The sequence below is a fragment of the Empidonax traillii genome, unplaced genomic scaffold (assembly GCF_003031625.1).
Source record: "Empidonax traillii isolate 1590-97213 ecotype Southwest subspecies unplaced genomic scaffold, ASM303162v1 scaffold171:size1303362, whole genome shotgun sequence".
Classification (NCBI taxonomy): domain Eukaryota; kingdom Metazoa; phylum Chordata; class Aves; order Passeriformes; family Tyrannidae; genus Empidonax; species Empidonax traillii.
In genome coordinates, this window is record NW_020955364.1 from 1,123,994 (window position 1) to 1,141,015 (window position 17,022).

At 41.9% G+C, this 17,022-nt stretch overlaps 1 long non-coding RNA gene across 1 annotated transcript; it reads left to right on the plus strand.

The window, feature by feature from the left end:
• The first annotated feature begins 10,847 nt into the window (after window positions 1-10,847).
• On the plus strand, window positions 10,848-13,439 carry LOC114058410. Its single transcript, XR_003571442.1, has 3 exons — window positions 10,848-10,974; window positions 12,868-12,872; window positions 13,428-13,439. It is a non-coding gene; the product is annotated as an uncharacterized LOC114058410 (long non-coding RNA).
• Window positions 13,440-17,022: the final 3,583 nt, after the last annotated feature.

Sequence of the window (17,022 nt, forward strand, 5' to 3'; positions counted from 1 at the left end):
ACCAGGAAGGTGATGTGTTTCATGCTGAGCTTCCAGGTATTTGCTTTTAAAATGCAACATCCTGAAAGATGATCAGGCTAGAACAGAGGAAGAGGGTGAGGAGACAGAATGACACTGCTCATATTCCGGTTTCTCTCCCTTTCCCCTTGTTGAGTGTGTTTTGCCTGCCTGGACCAGCTATCTCTAATGTGTGGGTGCTCTTTGCTGTGATGTTCCCTGGCACCCAGCACAGACAGGCACAGAGGTCCATGGCACCACTGGGGTGGAAGCTGCAGGGTTGCATCCAGATGAAGTCAAGACCCTTCCTGCAGAAAGTATTCTGGATGCCAGGAGCCTCGGGGCTTAGAAACATGATTATTATCACTTTGAGGAAGAACAGCGTTAGCTGTGAGGGAGGAAACACCAGAGCAGTGACCTTGGACTGTGAAAGCCCCTCCTGAGTGGGGCTGACAGAGCCCAGGGCTGAGACAGGGGGGATGTGGCAGACTCCCTGTGGATAACTCCATGGAGCTGAGAGGGAAAAGCTGAAGCTGTTTCAGCTGCCACAACAGACTTTGACAGATAGGGAGGTAAAAAAGGCTGACCCACTTTCACATGTGTAAAATCTCCAGTGATCTGGAGAATGTCAGGAGCCTCTTCCTGGAGAACCCAAGGGATGGAGAGTCATTATCCCACCCTCTCCAAGGAGCCCAACAGCAAGAGCTGGGGGATTTCTCTGCTCTCTTCATTGCTGTAATTCCTTCCCTTCCTCTCTACCTTGAGAGGAAGGGAAGGAATTGTCACACCATCACACCATATGTAGAATTCCAGGTCAAGGGACCAGGAGCAGCCAGAGTAGCAGGATCAGTGTTTCTCCCCAGAGCACCCAGAACTGGATTGTAACCATGCAAACTGCAAGAAGTGGATACATTACAGAGTACCTCGCCCAAGGGAAATTTTGTTCTCTACTCCCTGTCAGACAAACTAAATTTTTATCCTAAAATACACATATTTCCATCTTTTCTAAAATCCCTTTATAAGAAATTGGTCATTTGCAGGCATGTTTCAAGTGTGAAAGCAGGTGGCTGCATTTTGTTTAACAGATGTGTGTTTCCTTTTCTGTAGACTGTGGATTTGCTGCAGGGAATCTGAAAACTGTGGGGTCACACAGTGACTGTATATTAACTAAGGTTTTTGAGAGCTGCTGAGATTAAAGTCTCTACAGTGTTCAGTGTGCTGGTCAACGTGCTGATTTGCATCTGTCCAGCTTTGTTTTGTACTACCTGTCAAAAGAGAAACAAGTATTTTGCAATAATTATGACTATTATTCAGGGAACCGCTTAGAAATTAAAGGTCATCTAGAAAAACAACAACAACAAAAAAATCCAGCCTCAAAAAGAGAAGACAGTGATGAAAACATCTAGCACTAGGAAGTTGAAAAAAAAAAAAAAACAACAACCCAAAGCTAAACTTTAATATTCTCCACTGAAACTTGACACAGGGGTTACAATGTATTTGGTGACTTTACCGGATCTTGCTGACTGTTCCCAGCACTGAAAACAAATGCAAATCACTCTGGGAACAAGTAACCGTCAAAGGCTTCATTCCTTTCATTCCCTTTCTTGTCATTTCTCTTTCAAAATCCGGTACTTGCTTTGCAGAGTTTATTATTAGCAGCTGTGCCTGAGACTGGGGAGAATGCTGCAGGATGAGAACTATAGGCATTTTTTTTCTCTAGATAAAATAATATCTCTTTCTTGGCACTGAGTTTCTTGAGTAGCTTCATTGTGGTGTGGCAGAGTGTGGGAGTGAAATGGAACCGGTGATCTTTGAAAAATCACCTTGGGCAACTCATTTAACTTCCAGGCTGCTCTGCATTCACCTCTGTACAGCATCCTGCAAAGCTCTGTTGCTAGTTTGTGGGAGAGAAAACAGTTAATACAGATGTTTGTGGTATCTACTGTGGAAGGCTGGCTTTCAAGGGGCAAAACAACCCATTTCTGTTTAACAGCAGATATACAGAAGACAGCATAGCAGGAACCACCTCTCTTTTGTGTGTTGTTTTACCAGGGATTTACCAGGCTTGGTAACTCACAGCCATAATAATCCTAATGATAAAATTTCCTGCTGAGTCAGTCCCGTTTCCCAGTGAGACAGTCACTGAAGAAGTGCGGAGCAGATGCTGCGCTGCTCCAGGGTGTATCAGTGGCCAGCAGAGAGAATCAGGGCAGATGCTCTTTTCTCTGCCTTGAGCAGCGCTGTGGGGAAAGAAAAGGATTCTATGTCAGACCAGTGCTGCACTGTACTGATTAAATGGCTTGAGAGCAGTGCTGCTCTGTCTGGCCTATGTAGCCAAGTGTCTTTTTGCAGAGCCCAGACGAAGAACAGGGGGAGGGCAGGTCTCCTCATATTGTGGAATCAGGGAGAAAGTGTTTGAAGTTTCTAATCACAGGTTCAGAAATGTCCCTGTTCCACTATTTCTAGAAGTTGCTTAAGCATCTTCTACTGCACTGTCGCTGCAGAGACCCGGGTTCGATTCCCGGTCGGGGCCCCTCCCCGGGCAGATGGAGCTCACTAGCCCTGTAAGGCAATCCATCTGTGTCCTGAGGACCTCGCTGCCACCGTCCAAGCGTGCTTGGCCCCGGCAGATGAACCTCAGGATTAAAGGGTGGGCTCAGTTCCGCGCACACTGTGTCTCACCTAAAAAAAATCCAATGCGCAGGCTGGAAGGTGGAAAGACCTTCCCCGGTTCTTCGTTCGCGAAGAGGCTGGCCATTAGAGAGCAGTAAAGCCAGGATAATATTGAGATTGTTAGAATGCCTCATCTTTCATTTAATATGCCAGGTGGAACAGTCTCTGTTAAGTCCCTGTAAATTATTAACTCTTTTTTTTCCTAGCTAAGAAAGAAATGTAGGTTTTTTTTTTTTTTCTTTACAACTTTCTGACAGATATTAAAATATAATAAAATGAAAATGGCTTCACGCTGTAATGCACTGGGATGTCTCTCCTGAGATCAGAGTGGGTAATGTAGAATTAATATTAATTTTATCAGTGTTGCCGTCTCTAAGGAAAAAGGCCCTTGTAGATTTAGGAGAATATTCTTTTTGTGTGGCAGTCTCTGGGGAGATACACTGCCTGTATTTAAGGTCTCTAGAGGTCCAAGTCCTCAAGACTGCAGGGAGGACAGTCCTAGATGAGGATCAGAGTGGTTCTGATGGATTACAGCAATTCAAGCTGTAAGAAGAGGAATCAGTGAAACCACAGGGAGCATCTAAAGGCTTTCCCCAGAGCCCATCAGACCCAATGAGCCTTGGACCAGCCTCTATCCAGACTTCTTTTTTCAGGATTACGATTGTAGGTGCAAACATTATGGAGGTGTTTGTGTTCCTCTCTTTTCCACAGTACTTTCCTCTGGTCAAAAATTAAGCTTACAGAATAGAGATTAGGGGGATTTTGTCCGTCATGACCCTACCTGAACAACGTATATTTGCACAAGACATTTTCAAATACAGCTTCCAGCCACAAGAAGTGTTTTCCAGATAGCTCCAGCCTTGGTTTTGTGTGCACAAATCACCCACATCTGCATCCTGCGTGAACTGCATGGAATACAGAGGGGAATGAACAGAGTACAGACAGCAGTTAGGTAGATTATATACAGCTGGTATCTGACAGTATCACTGCTAGAGAAAGGAGGTCAAATCTGGCATTCATTACCTCATTCACTGCCTGATAAATCAGTCTCTGTCTTTACTCCCAACTGTTTGGCTTTTGCCACCCACAGCCCCCATGACTCTAACATTATAATGTATAATTCAATGAATATTTTTAAACTCCAGCTGTTATTGCCTATTTCAAGCTTCGCACTTTATGGTTTGTGGGGTTTTCCAGGACTGCTGTGTGTCAGTTCTGTGTGGTTTTTATAGGATTTATAAAGAGTACAGGGAAGAACCAGGTGGTGCTTGTTGGTATAATAAGAAAACAATTCATTGAAAGTGGCATAATTGTCAGACCAGAAAAACATAATTACAACAGTGGGTAGGAAAGGAGAAGAGAGCAGAGAATCCTCAAGGGCTAGAAGCAGCACAAAGACAGTAAAAGAGGAGGAGCCATTTGTGGCATTCATGGGTGGAGAGACTGAAGGGCAGTGAGGTTGACCTGAAGAAATACATGAATGGAGCATCAATTGTTTGTACAGGTTCAACCAAAATAAAGAAATTCCAGAAGTCTGTGAGGTGAACAGGGACAGGACAGCATGGCTTGCATTTTAGCTTTAGGGAATAATCAAAATGAGATACTCAGGCTGTGGCAGAGGGAAAAATGGCAGCAGTTAGAGAGAGGTGAGAGAAAAGAAAGAAAGAAAAAAATAGCTGGTCTGAAGCAAAGCAGCAGTGAAGTTCAATTTGCCCTCATCTAAACCTGTTTTGCTCTTTTCTACTTTGCAAGACAAATATGAAAACAAAGTAGTTGTCTCAGCCCTACACCATGGCTAGAGAACTGTGTATATACTCCGTTTTTGTAACCCTCAGGAGATGGGACATCATGCATGGTGTGAAAGGATCTCTTATGCAGCACCATGCAATGCCTCAGAGTCAGTGTGGTTTGGGACTTCTGCTCTGGTCCTGTGAGATGCTCTTGCTCTGCTTGTCCACTTGCTCAGAGCATGGAGATACGCAAAAAAGGAGTCAAGTTTCTATTTACTTCCTTGTTAGAGATGGTTTCTGAACAGTTTCCAATGTCTGGAATGTTTGACATTTCAAGGACATCACCACACACTCTTTCACTTTCTACAACCCTGTATGTTTCACCCGTTTCCACCCCATTCTCTAAACCTGCCGGAATTTCTCACATAGGGACAGAAAAATATGTTAGGAGTGAAGCCCTTAAGTTAAAAAAAAAAGACCTGATGTTTCCTTCTCTTTCTTATTTCCTTTCTCTTCTCTATTTGACTTTCACCTCAGTAAATATTGATGAAACTGAATGCTGAAGAGATGGGTTCTCACTATTACTCGTACTGAGAGGCATCAATACACTTAATTTTCAAAATCCTATCCTATGTGGATTCTCCAAGTGTGGCAAATGTGCTGATTTTTTTCACATTCTTCAGTGAGATTTTTGATATTAAAAATGTTTTTAAATTTATAATTTCTGGGTTTCTTTTTTTATTATTTTATTTTCGTAAACATTTTGGAAAAAGTAAGATCAAAAGACAGCATTTCAAGTTGCAGAAAATATAATCCAGAACTGTGTTTTTGTCCTAGGAAAGCTATAAATGGGTACTCACAGTTTGCAGTAGGAAAACAGCATGAAGTTTTAAAGAAGAGTAGAATTGTAGAGTCATGGGTAAATTAAGCATATGAGAAGGAGCTAAAACAGCTTTTTATGGGGGACATGAAGTCTCACAGATGAGCCAATGAGTACAGGTGTAACAGTGACCCCGGTAACGTAGCTTAGTTCAGTTACAACTGTTTGATCAGACGTCTCCAAGAACTTCTACAGTAACTAAGCTGTTGGGGAATGTGTGTGGATGTCTTCTCTTGAATTAACTGTCAAAAGATAAGAAACCAGAGGAAGGAATAAATTGGCTGCTTTCTCATGGAGAGGCCATCAGGGGAGTCATACTGCATCTGTGCTTGTCAATGTATTTCTAAACGGTCTGAAAGAGAAGCTGGAATTCGACGCTAATGAGTGAGAGTTTATGCTTATTGAAAAGAAAGAAATTAACACCATGATGGAGAGACTGGCTCAAAATGGGATTAAACAGGCTCAGTGAAAGAACACTCTAACTGCAGCTATCAAACACAACCAAACAAATGCACCTTCCAAAACATCTCAAACTCTCCATCAGAAGCCAAAACAATATAACATGGGAAAGGTGTCCCTGTGGATATCCTTTCTGCTACCTCCCTAGTTTTCTGTTATCAAACTCATTTGCAGGATGCTGACTGGAGTGACTCTTGGTCTGGTAAGGTACAGGAGGTGTTACAGTCCTCATCTTCTCATTGCCCTCTGCATAACTCTGTCCTCTGGAAGTTAGAACAAAATCAGTGGAGTTAAAGCAGAATGCACCAATGAAAATGAGGAAAAAGTATACAGTGTTATTTTTTTCTGGGATGTGCAGATGTTGTGACAGGCAACCTTACTTTGGAAACATCAAAAGTCTAATGGTATTAATAGAATCACTTTCTTAGGCCTGTAAAAATGCAGATGATCTGTCATTTACAAGTGAATGACAACTCAACACTTAGAGCGGCTGGACTGCATAATATGGCCACAAAATGCTTCCACAATAATGAGTCCAGGAAATTATTGCACAGCTGTAGCACAAGCATGGAGGAGATTAGAAAAGACTTTCAATAGATTTTTAGGTTCTCCCTTTTTAAAAATACCTTTCATTCTCAATGCCTCCTGATTGCATATAGTAGCGGGCATGAAGGCAAGAATCAGCTGCAGTGAAGTCTTGTAGATAAAATGCCAGCATATTTGGACATGCTGACAAAGTAGCTCCAGGAAGAAGAACAGGATCATGATCCTGCAACCTCAACCAATGGAGGGAGTCTTTGAAGGAAATGGTTCCCCCCTGTCCTGAGTAAATATTAAAATCTTTATCACATTCAGTCCAATAATCTCCTGGCTGTATCGATTAGAGTTTGATTGTAAATAGGCAGAAAGAGTCTGTGGAGCCCTTTGGTGCTGTGTTTCTCTTGCCCTCAGGTAGAGAGGCTAGCAGAGGGTGATATATGTCTTGGGACACAATTTCCAGATGCCTGGGATAATACATTTGGAAAGTGTACGGTGGTTAGATCTGCCCTTATTTATTAAAAAAACCAAAAATTCTCTGCTTGCCCAAGGCAAGAAAGTTAATTCTCAAGACAAATATTCCTCCCTTTCCCACCCAGTTAACTGAAATCTGATCCAGGCTGAAGCAGTGGATTGTCCCAAGCCCAGAACTGATTTTTAGATGTGTCTCCACGAGCAGGAGACATGACAACAGGAGACACTTAGGCTCCTATTTGATGTTCATAAGGAGAAGAAAAGAGAGCATCACTGTAAAGAGGTCCCAGTTTCAATATGCATTATGATCAGCTTTTCTAAACTATCAACCTGTATGAATAAAATCCATAAAAATTCCACAATACAACCTTGATGTTACAAAGAAAAGGAATTTCCTGGTGCTAATTTCCATGCTAAGAATTAAAGTGCATGGATTACATATATGCTTGCACAGGGCATGACGGTGTTTGGTTTTGAGTTGTATTGAGATATCCAGACATTAAGTTTGGAATCATGAGAATTTGAGGAACTTGTGCCAGAGAGTGTAGGCTCCTGAAATTATGGATTAAAAATATCGCACTTATCAGTTTAGTGCTAAATGAGTAAAAAAAGGCAGATGAGACCTGATGTCTTTGTATGTGACAATAATATGAAGTTGGTGAACATGATGATCACATGTAACAAATGAGAAAAATATTTTCTCTGATTCAATTTTTGACTCACAATTTAAATCCTTTCTTGAAAGACCACTAACAAAGGGGACACTTGAGTAAGGAGGGAGTCTACCTAATTTAACAAAATTCAGCTAATAAGTTTCACAAAAGATTTTAGAGCATCTGTAGATAGGCAACTGAGAATGAGAGCAGGTTTAATGCCAGAGGAATGATTATACCAAACTGTTTTCTCTATTGTATTACCTTATCATTAATATAATATTGCATTGATCTTATGGTTACTGGTACTGATCATTAATACCAATAATAGAGCAAATTTGTAGCAGACTGCTTCTAGTTTGCTATATGAGGACTTGAGCTCCTAGAGAAGTCTCATGGGCTGGCCATGACCCCTGCGGTGGAGCTGCAAGATGACGGTGTCCAGAGCAGATCAGATGCAAAAGAGGAGCGTATGGAGAAATACCATTGATTTGCCATCTGCCCAAACTTTTACTCCTGTGCTACTTTGACTGCTGAACCACAAGGCTTCTGTTCTTAGAGCAGTTTTCCCTGAGGCAACACCTTTCATTGCACAGACTTATGTCCTGCGTGTGCTACAAAGAATTAACGTTACTTTGCTGCGCGTGTGGCATTGCCATTGACCTGATCTGTTCTCATATCACCTGGGGAGAAGTGTTTTCTGCAATGTTAGACACAAGAAAAGACAGTATCTGACATGAGTACCCTTTAAAGTATAAGGGAACTGGTACCATAAAATGATTTATACAATGCCCTGGCATTTTCAGCTACCAAGATGAACTGCTTTGGAGTGTACGATAAAGCCCTTTATCAAAAGTGGGTTTACGTGTCTGCTTAAAGCCACAAAAAGAAATGTTTGAGAACATAACCTCCCGAAAGGAGATAAGGACAATTTGTTCAGTACAATACTGTGGAATTCCTTTCTGGATTATCAGCTTGTAGTTAAGGAAGTTATTAATGCTGAGACATAATTTTAAGATCAAACCATAATCCATAATCAACTTTAATAGGTAGAAGTGCACTCAACAGAAGAGATAAAACAAGCAATTACTTTTGCCAATTACTCTACTGCTGTGAAAAGGTGTGACCCAAACCCACAGAAAAGCACCAATTCTCAGGAGCTGGTGATCTGGTATGGACTGATGTGGAGCAGTCAGATTCTTTGGGATAGCCATGTATTTTTTAGGCTTTCCTCCACTCCAAATCACAGAATCATAATGGAGGAAGTTGGAAGGGGCCACAGTGAGTCATCTGGTCCACCCTCCCTGCTCAAGCAGGCCTGTCCTAGAGCAAGTGGCACAAGATTGCATCCAAATGGTTCTTGAATATCTCCAGCAAAAGGTACTCCACTATCTCTTTGGGTAATCTGTTCCAGTGCTCAGTTCCCTGCACAGTAAAGAAGTTCTTCCTCATATTCAGGTGTAACTGCCTGTGCATCAGTTTCTGCTTGTTGCCCCTTGTCCTATTGCTCAGCACCAAAAAGAATAGCCTGGCTCCAGCTGTTTGACACTCTCAGATACCTGTAGACACCGATCCTCCCTGCTCTTTCTAGAGGTGGAAATGGAAATTCTAATGGTGGAAATTCTCATGCTGGAGTATATGGGGTTCATAGCAACTCCTGTGTTCACTGGAAGAGCAAAGTGCTTGTTCACTACTCTGAGTCCCAGTGTGTCACCTGTTTAATGGGAATCTGCCCACTTCAGTTCTTCTCAGGAGGATAAATTTTCAATCTTTACAAATATAAATACCCTAAAATATGATTTGCTTGTGAGCTTGAAACAGTGTTGAGAAAATCAGTCTCCCATTGACTACAGATTTTTGCATCAGATCCAGGATTTTGTTGGGTTTTTTTTTGACTGTGGATATTCAGTATACTCGTCTGAACTATCCAGATGTGGTTTGGCTTCGTGTGACCAGGGACGTGGGCTTAACTGATGCAGTTGGTTCTCTGGGGCCTGTGAGGCAAGATAACCTCATCAATGACAAATATCACTTTTTTTAGCTCCTTATTTACTAACTTTAGGATGCTACCAGCTTGCTGCTGCTGGGTGAGCAACAAAGCCACGTCAGCTGGAACATAACTCAGTGACTGTTGATAGTGAGGCAAATATCATCAAAGCATGGGACAAACCTAGGAGGAGGTCAGGCAGCCATCACTTCCCTGACACTAAGAAGTCTAATCAATGATGAGAAAGATCCCTTGTTTGCTTATTGCAGTTACTTGAAAAAACGCTGAGCAGTGTGACTTACCTGATGATAGGGAGACACCACCACAGAGACCACCCAGCTCAGGGGAGTTAACACCAGCCTTAGTCAACGGTGTTTTCCTTTCACACACTGACTGTAGCAAAAGAGGAGAAAAGTCATTTAGTTCCTGGATTTACAACGGAGGTAAACATGTTGTTTGAATTGCACGCCACCAAGGAATATTTAATGTCTATCCCCAAGATGCAACAAGCCAGATAGAAAGTCAACTGAATCACTGCCAAAGTATGATGAAATAAATAAATAAAGGTGCAAGTTTATAAAGACAGGGCAAGACTTGCTCTCTCATTTCCCTGTGGAATGTGAGGGAGCAGGTAATAAAGTTATTTAACTTCCCCTCAATCACTATAGACATAATTTTTCATCTTTCAATGAAAGAATGAAAGAAATTCTCACTTTGTTCAAAATATTACAAAGAAAATTATTTCAAATGACCAGGAAATTGAATAAATTACTTTTCCTCCGATTTTTCTATTGTCCCTCTTCTCCCACTTCATGTTTTCTAGTCCTTCTGCTGCTCTGTACACTTGCAAAGCCTTTGTACTTTTTCAAACATCAGGACCACTAAATTGCAACATAAGGCTGACTTTTCAAAGCTAGTTAAAATTTTTGAAATTCCTAGTGGTTCAAAGGAAAAGCAATTCTCTTTCAACCATGAATTCTGCTCTTTTTTGGAGGTTAGGGAAAGTGACAAGGAAAGCAGTAATGCAAAACACAAAAATGTCCAGTTGCAAACAGAGCTGGATTATAAGTAATAACTTTTAAAGAAAAGAATTGTCAACTAATTAGTAAAAAGCCAACTCTAGCTCTCACCTTTCTGTAACCTTTACTACCATCAGCAGTTCTCACTGTTTTTTCCTTGGGGAGTGAAGCAGTTGGTACAAACTTAAAGAAAAAGTAAAACTATACTTCTAGCAGTAAGTTTTGAGTTACCAGCCTGATGGTGTGAGCCTAGGAGAAGAAAACCCAAGCCTGTCTCAGGGTTCATTTCAGGCATTTCTTTTAACAATGGTTCTTGCTAACAGGGTTCCAATTTAATACTGGTGCAAGTCTCCACACTCTCTCAGCTGCTGCACTCCAGTCATGTAATGACCCCAAGTGTGGAGAGCTGCTTGAATTTCTCAAGAAAGGAGCCAGGGGCATTGTGTGGAAGAGCAGGGAGATGCATCCTCTTGGCTGTCCCTGGCTGCTTTGTGTGGAAATCCAATGTCCTCTCAGGGTTACAGCATAATAATTTACAGACTGTACTTGCTGCCAAGCCTCTGCTGTTTGTCCCCAGCAGTACTGAGGAGAAATCACTCCAACACAAGTACATTAAGCACATGAACAGTTCTGACAAGAAGCAGAGTAATAATATGTTTGGAAAGCTCCCTTATGCTTTACTGAATTCATCTATGGGCTGACCAACAGCTCCATCAGGAGCTTTTGCAGCAGTCAGACATAGAAACATGCCCTCAAGTCTGGCATCAAGTCAAAATATCCTCCGTGCAGAGGTGTCCTTCCACCTTGACTTACTCCATGTGCAATGCAGACTAAGCATTAGCATTTTGTCAGTAGCAAGAGCCAAGCACGGCTGTGCCAAGCTTTGGCAGATTAATGTGCTCTGGGCATGTCTGAAGCACTAAGCAGTTTGATGTGGCAATGGCAGGTAACATAATTTTAACCAAATCTCAGCATTTTTATCTCTCCAGGTGTGAAAGCTTCATGAGTGCAGCATCATGCAATCTCTTGCATTCCCTTTTTCATGCAGGTTCAATGGAAATTAGTGTGTCAGTGGCAAACTGATACGATAAAAACCTGATTTTCAAATTGACCAGTGAAATACTGAACAGGAGAACATTTTGTTTTCATGACTCTGTAAAATGGGAGAAACAGATCATTAGAAGTCTACTTTTTTACAGTAGAGCCTGAGATAAGCCCTTCATTGTTAGCCACACATGTACACAGCAGTTACAGTAAAGAACCACGATAGAAAGAAATGTTAATCTATTTTTTGAGGGATAAGACACACGTTGTCCAGCTTCTCCTGACCTACGCGTTACCAATGCATTGTATGGAATACACGGAATAAGAATAACTGATGGATATCACAAAACAGAGATGCCGACAGCTTTACTGCCCTGCTGGATAATGTTTGGGTGTTTGCTGGTGGCAGATGGTAGGCCTTTTCATCCATATCTGTTTGCCCTGGATGGAGGATTGTTTGATGACATGCACGCAGTTACTGCCACTGTCGTCTTTGTTGTTTTGCATCACTCTTACACCTTTGAGGGCCTCTGTGTGTTTAATCATTTGTGCAGAGGTTTTATGAGACAGGTGCTTGAGAGTGTGATAGAAGGGGAGCTAAGATAAATTAACCTTCAGCTGATCCAGTGAAGGCAGCATCTGTGATGCCTTAGCTGTTTTTAGTGGCCTGGGTCTCGTATTCCACTTTAACATCTGGACTGAAGAATCGTGGTGTTAAGTGGTAACATACTGAGGCTAAATAATCGAATACTCCAACAGGTATGGCCTAATGCCCTCCACAGTGAATGCCAGTGAGAATGCACAGTGTCTGTTGAATACCAGCAAATTGATTTTGAGCTGAAATATTCTTCAGACCAGCTTGCGTTTTTCTGTTACCCAGACCAAAAGCTGCATGAGGCTGGAGGAGACTGAAAGTTTCTGTTGGCAGTGGCAGAACACCTGAGCTGTGCATACCACCAAGAGACTGCTCTGGCTGCAGGGCACCCAGAGCTCAGCACTCATGTAAGTCTCAACCCCTTGTTCCTAACTGAGTCCTCTAGTCTGCTGCTGAAAACTCCTCCCGACACCTTTTCAGCTGAAATTTTAAAGGAGAGAAAAAAAAGGTAAACAAACAAACAAACAGGAGGACTTCTCTCTTGGGAGAAATTCCAAGCTATCACAAACACCCAGACTAAGGGGCATGGAGGTATGTTGGTAAAGAGCTTTGCTCTCAGCACTTTCTTTTGCCTATGTACAGAGAAGTGATACCAGGCCACTCAGTGTTCTGGCTCCCTGAGATCCTTTTCTGTAGCATGACTGCACCCATACATACCTGGGCTCTAGGTTCCACCCCAACTCTGGGCCATGGATACAAGACCCAACTCCTTACTATTGCATGGCACTATCATTCCTTCCACTTGGCAATTGCACCCAGGCCCTGTGCAGGTGCTGTATTGCAAACATTTGCTTCTGAAGGCAAATCAATACAACAGATCTACTTTGTTGCACATCCTTTGGATGCTTAATGAGCCAAGATGCTCATTACTGTCCTCTCTGTAGAAACCTGAGATAAAAAATCCAGCCTTTATCAGCTCAGGCTAGAGCCTTAGTTTACAACTATGAAATAACGTTTCTTTTGGTCCTATGATTTTTTTCTTCCTCACTTCTCTGTGTCTTTCTATGGCCCCAGAGAAATTTATTCTTGTTTGTTTAAATATCTTCTGTCTGGACTGCCTCCAAACATCAACTATAAGCCTGATTAATTATCAAGGAGATCATTACAATTTCTAATAAGTTGTGTGCTAACTACGTGTACCCTATGAGTATTTTCCTCTCATTTATCTTGAGTGCTCATTTTGCAGATTAATAATGAATATGGCAACTGCAACTGCAACCAGTACTGTGACTGTCAAATAAAGGTATGAAGGTATTGGGCTCTTAATTAAGACTGGTATTTGCTTTGCATTACAAGTGCTACTACTGTCTTGCTTCCAGGAAAGGCTGTTTATTAAAAATATATTATTCCCAAGAGACAGATAGAAAACACTAAGACACTGGTAATACAAAAAGAGTCACTTAATATTGAAAACTATTTCATACCCACACTGAACTAGAGCCTATGAAAATTATCACCCTGTTAGACCTGAAGAGCGACACACTCTCTCTTATGTAGGCAAGTACAAATAAGCTTTTCTTCTCTGTCTGAGCCAGAATCCAAAGAACTCAAGCCTGTTATTTCCTTTCTCCAATTGGGTTTGGCCTGGATTCTCTCACTAAAACTGTCTGTAGACCTCACAAATAATTTTCGTATTTGAAAAGCACAATGAAGTTGGCTGTGAGTGGTCATCAGTCAGAAGACTGAGTTTTGTGTATTGCCAGCTTCATGGGCTACATGAGAATCTGCAGTTTGAAAGTGAAAAATGATCTACTTATATTTTTAAGGAACACCTCATTCCTCCTCACAATCTAAAAAACAGTACTCATGATTTTAAGACAAAAAAAAACATGGTAGAAATATCTCAACAGCCAATGTTTCTGAGAAAATAAGTACTTTTTTGGGGGCATCAACATTCTGCTGCAGTTTATGGTCTGCTTTGGGATGGATTTCCTTTGATTGGATGTAGGTGTATCAGGGCAATTGGTTTTGAGTGTGATAGTTTTATATCAGAAAAAGAGTCCCGTTTCTCTCACTTCTATTCAACATCTTATTACTTTTAGCTTCTTTCCTATAGTGCTTTTCAGATCATCACCTGTTTCATTCCCTTTAGTAGGTTGGCTAAGTTTCTGATGAATGTGTTATTTTCAGTAGGATCCCTTTTGTTCCTCTAAAAAGCCCTAAACTAAATTACTCTAGAATTGTGGCTGTATGTGTGCCTTTTTTTTGACTTTCATACCCCAGAAGAGATAATTACAACTCATATAATTTCTAGTTCACTAGTTCATGACTCCATGACTCAGGTGCCACGTTCCTCCACTGAGCATGACCTTATAGGATTTACATTACAATAGCATAAAATAGTTTAAAAGTCAAGAAGCTTGTCACTTGAAACACTAGTTTTGCCCATCAAAGTGACTTACTTTTGGTTAGTCAAAACATGTTGCAGTAGTAACATGTCATAAAGGCATATTACCTGACTTCATGAATAGCAAAACACATGTATCTTTGATTACAAAAGGTAGATAATCTCTAGATATTATTACCCCAGATAAAATCAAAGATGCTGCTTCATAAAGGCTTCCTAAACACAGATTCTTCTTTAACTAATACAACTAGAATAACTAAAGTGAAACCCTTCCCATAGAACACAACATTTTGGTTCATGTTGTGTAATTGATTCTGACCGACTTGATCTCCTTTTATGATCAGGTGACCCACCTGGTGGATGAGGGCAAGGCTGTGGATGTGTCTACCTGGACTTCAGCAAAGCCTTTGACACCATCTTCCACTGCACACTTCTGGAAGAGCTGTAGCCCTCGGCTTGGGGAGGTGCACTCTCCACTGGAGAATCAGCTGATGGGCAGGCCCAGAGAATAGTGGTGAATGGTGCTGCATCCAGTCGGTGTCTGGTCTCAAGTTGTGTCCCTCAGGGATCAGTGTTGGGCCCAGTCCTGCTTAATATCTTTGTTGATGATCTGGATGAGTGGATTGACTCCATCATTAGCAAATTTGTGGATGACATCAGGTTGGGTCAGAGTGTAGGTCTGCTGGAGGGTAGGAGGGCTCCACAGGGGGACCTGGTCAGGCTGGATAGATGGAATTAATCCAGTGGTATGAAGTTCAACAAGACCAGGTTCCAGGTTGTACACTTTGGCCACAATAAGTCCCATGTAGCACTACAGGCTGTGGACAGAGTGGCTGGAAAGCAGTCCAGTGGGAAAGGACTTGGAGCTGTTGGTCAGCAGTGGCTGAACATGAGCCAGTGTGTGCCCAGATGGCCAACAAGGCCAATGGCGTCCTGGCCTGTATCAGGTATAGTGTAGCCAGCCAGACTAGGGAAGTGATTCTTTCCCCTATATTCCCTGTCTTCCAATGGTGAGGCCACACCTCAAGTGCTGTTTCCAGTCCCAGGCCCCTCAATTCAGGAAGAACATCGAGGGGCTGGACTGTGTCCAGAGATGGGCAATGAGGCTGGCAAAGGGTCTGGAGCACAAGTCCTGTGAGGAGCAGCTGAGGGAGCTGGGGTTGTTTAGCTTGAAGAAGAGGAAGCTCAGGGGTGATCTTGTCACACTCTACGACTACCTGAAAGGAGGTTGTGGCCAGGTGATGCTCAGCCTCTTTTCCCAGGCAACCAGCAACAGAACAGGAAGGTATAGCCTGAAGTTGTACCAAGGTTTAGGTTGGACACTGAGAAAAATTTCTTCATGGAGAGGATGATTAGATATTGAAATGGGCTACCCAGGAAGGTGGTGGAGTCACCATGCATGGAGGTGTTTAAGGAAAGACTGGATGTGACACTCAGTGCCAGGGTCTGGTTGACAAGGTGGCGTTAAGGAGCAATGTACAACCTATAGGTTGTACTTTACCTTACAGATCTTTTTTAACCTATTTGATTCTGTGATATGCTACCAGGTACGCTTCCATCAGAGGAGGAAAACCAAACCAGTCTTCCTCTACCTGACCTTCCAATACCACACAACTCTCCTACAAATAGCTGACTGTGTCCTGGGCTTGCCCTTGCCACTGTGCCTTGCTTTAATCCTGCTTTACCACTCATTCTGCCAAGCAGAACTGCAACCAGCTAACATTGCTGTCAAGTGCCTTTCTTCTCCTATCAGTACCAATCTGAATACAGAGTAGGCAGCGAGTTTGCTGACACTCATACTTAAATCAGAATAACATTTCTTATCAAGTAAATTTATTTTTATGACCTTGATGGCATATATATAAAATTCTGTTTTTCTGAGGAAGATGCTGGGTTGTGTTTGCTTGTGCAACAGCTGTGCTTTGTCCTTTAAAAATACAGTATAGTCCCTATGCCTGGCTAATTTTAAACTACATAGGTCTCACTGGTCATCTAAAAATAATTTTCCAATGTTCACATGTAGTATACATAGAATCATCATTTGACCAAATATGGTAGCATAAAGGGGTCCTTATCAGGTCTTTGGCTTCTTCTATAGGGCAATAATTACTTTAAAATACACAACAAAACCATAAACAGGCCCAGTACTTCCTGTTTGCAAAACACCAGGAGCAGAAATTAATGTTTTTGTGCAAATAGAGTCTGGACTGAGGACACAGTCAGACTTCTCCCAGCAGTGATCNNNNGGGGGGGGGGGGGGGGGATGTTGGAATGCAAAACAAAAATTCTGATCCTAGAAATATCAATGAAAATCTTTTTTTTAAATAACCATAATCAAAACATCTTGTTATCAAGCATTCAAATCAATCATTTTCCAAAGACATGCCCAAAATATCTCGGTCATCTGATTCCCAAGGCTTTTAGGTTTCTTCTTCCTCAGTGATCCTAACTCAGAGGAGAGATCTCAGAGGACCTGGACTTCTCAGACCCAAAGCAATCCCTATAACAGAGCAGAACTGGACTTTGACTATCCAGGCTTTCTCAAGTGAAGCATACCAAGCTGGCTG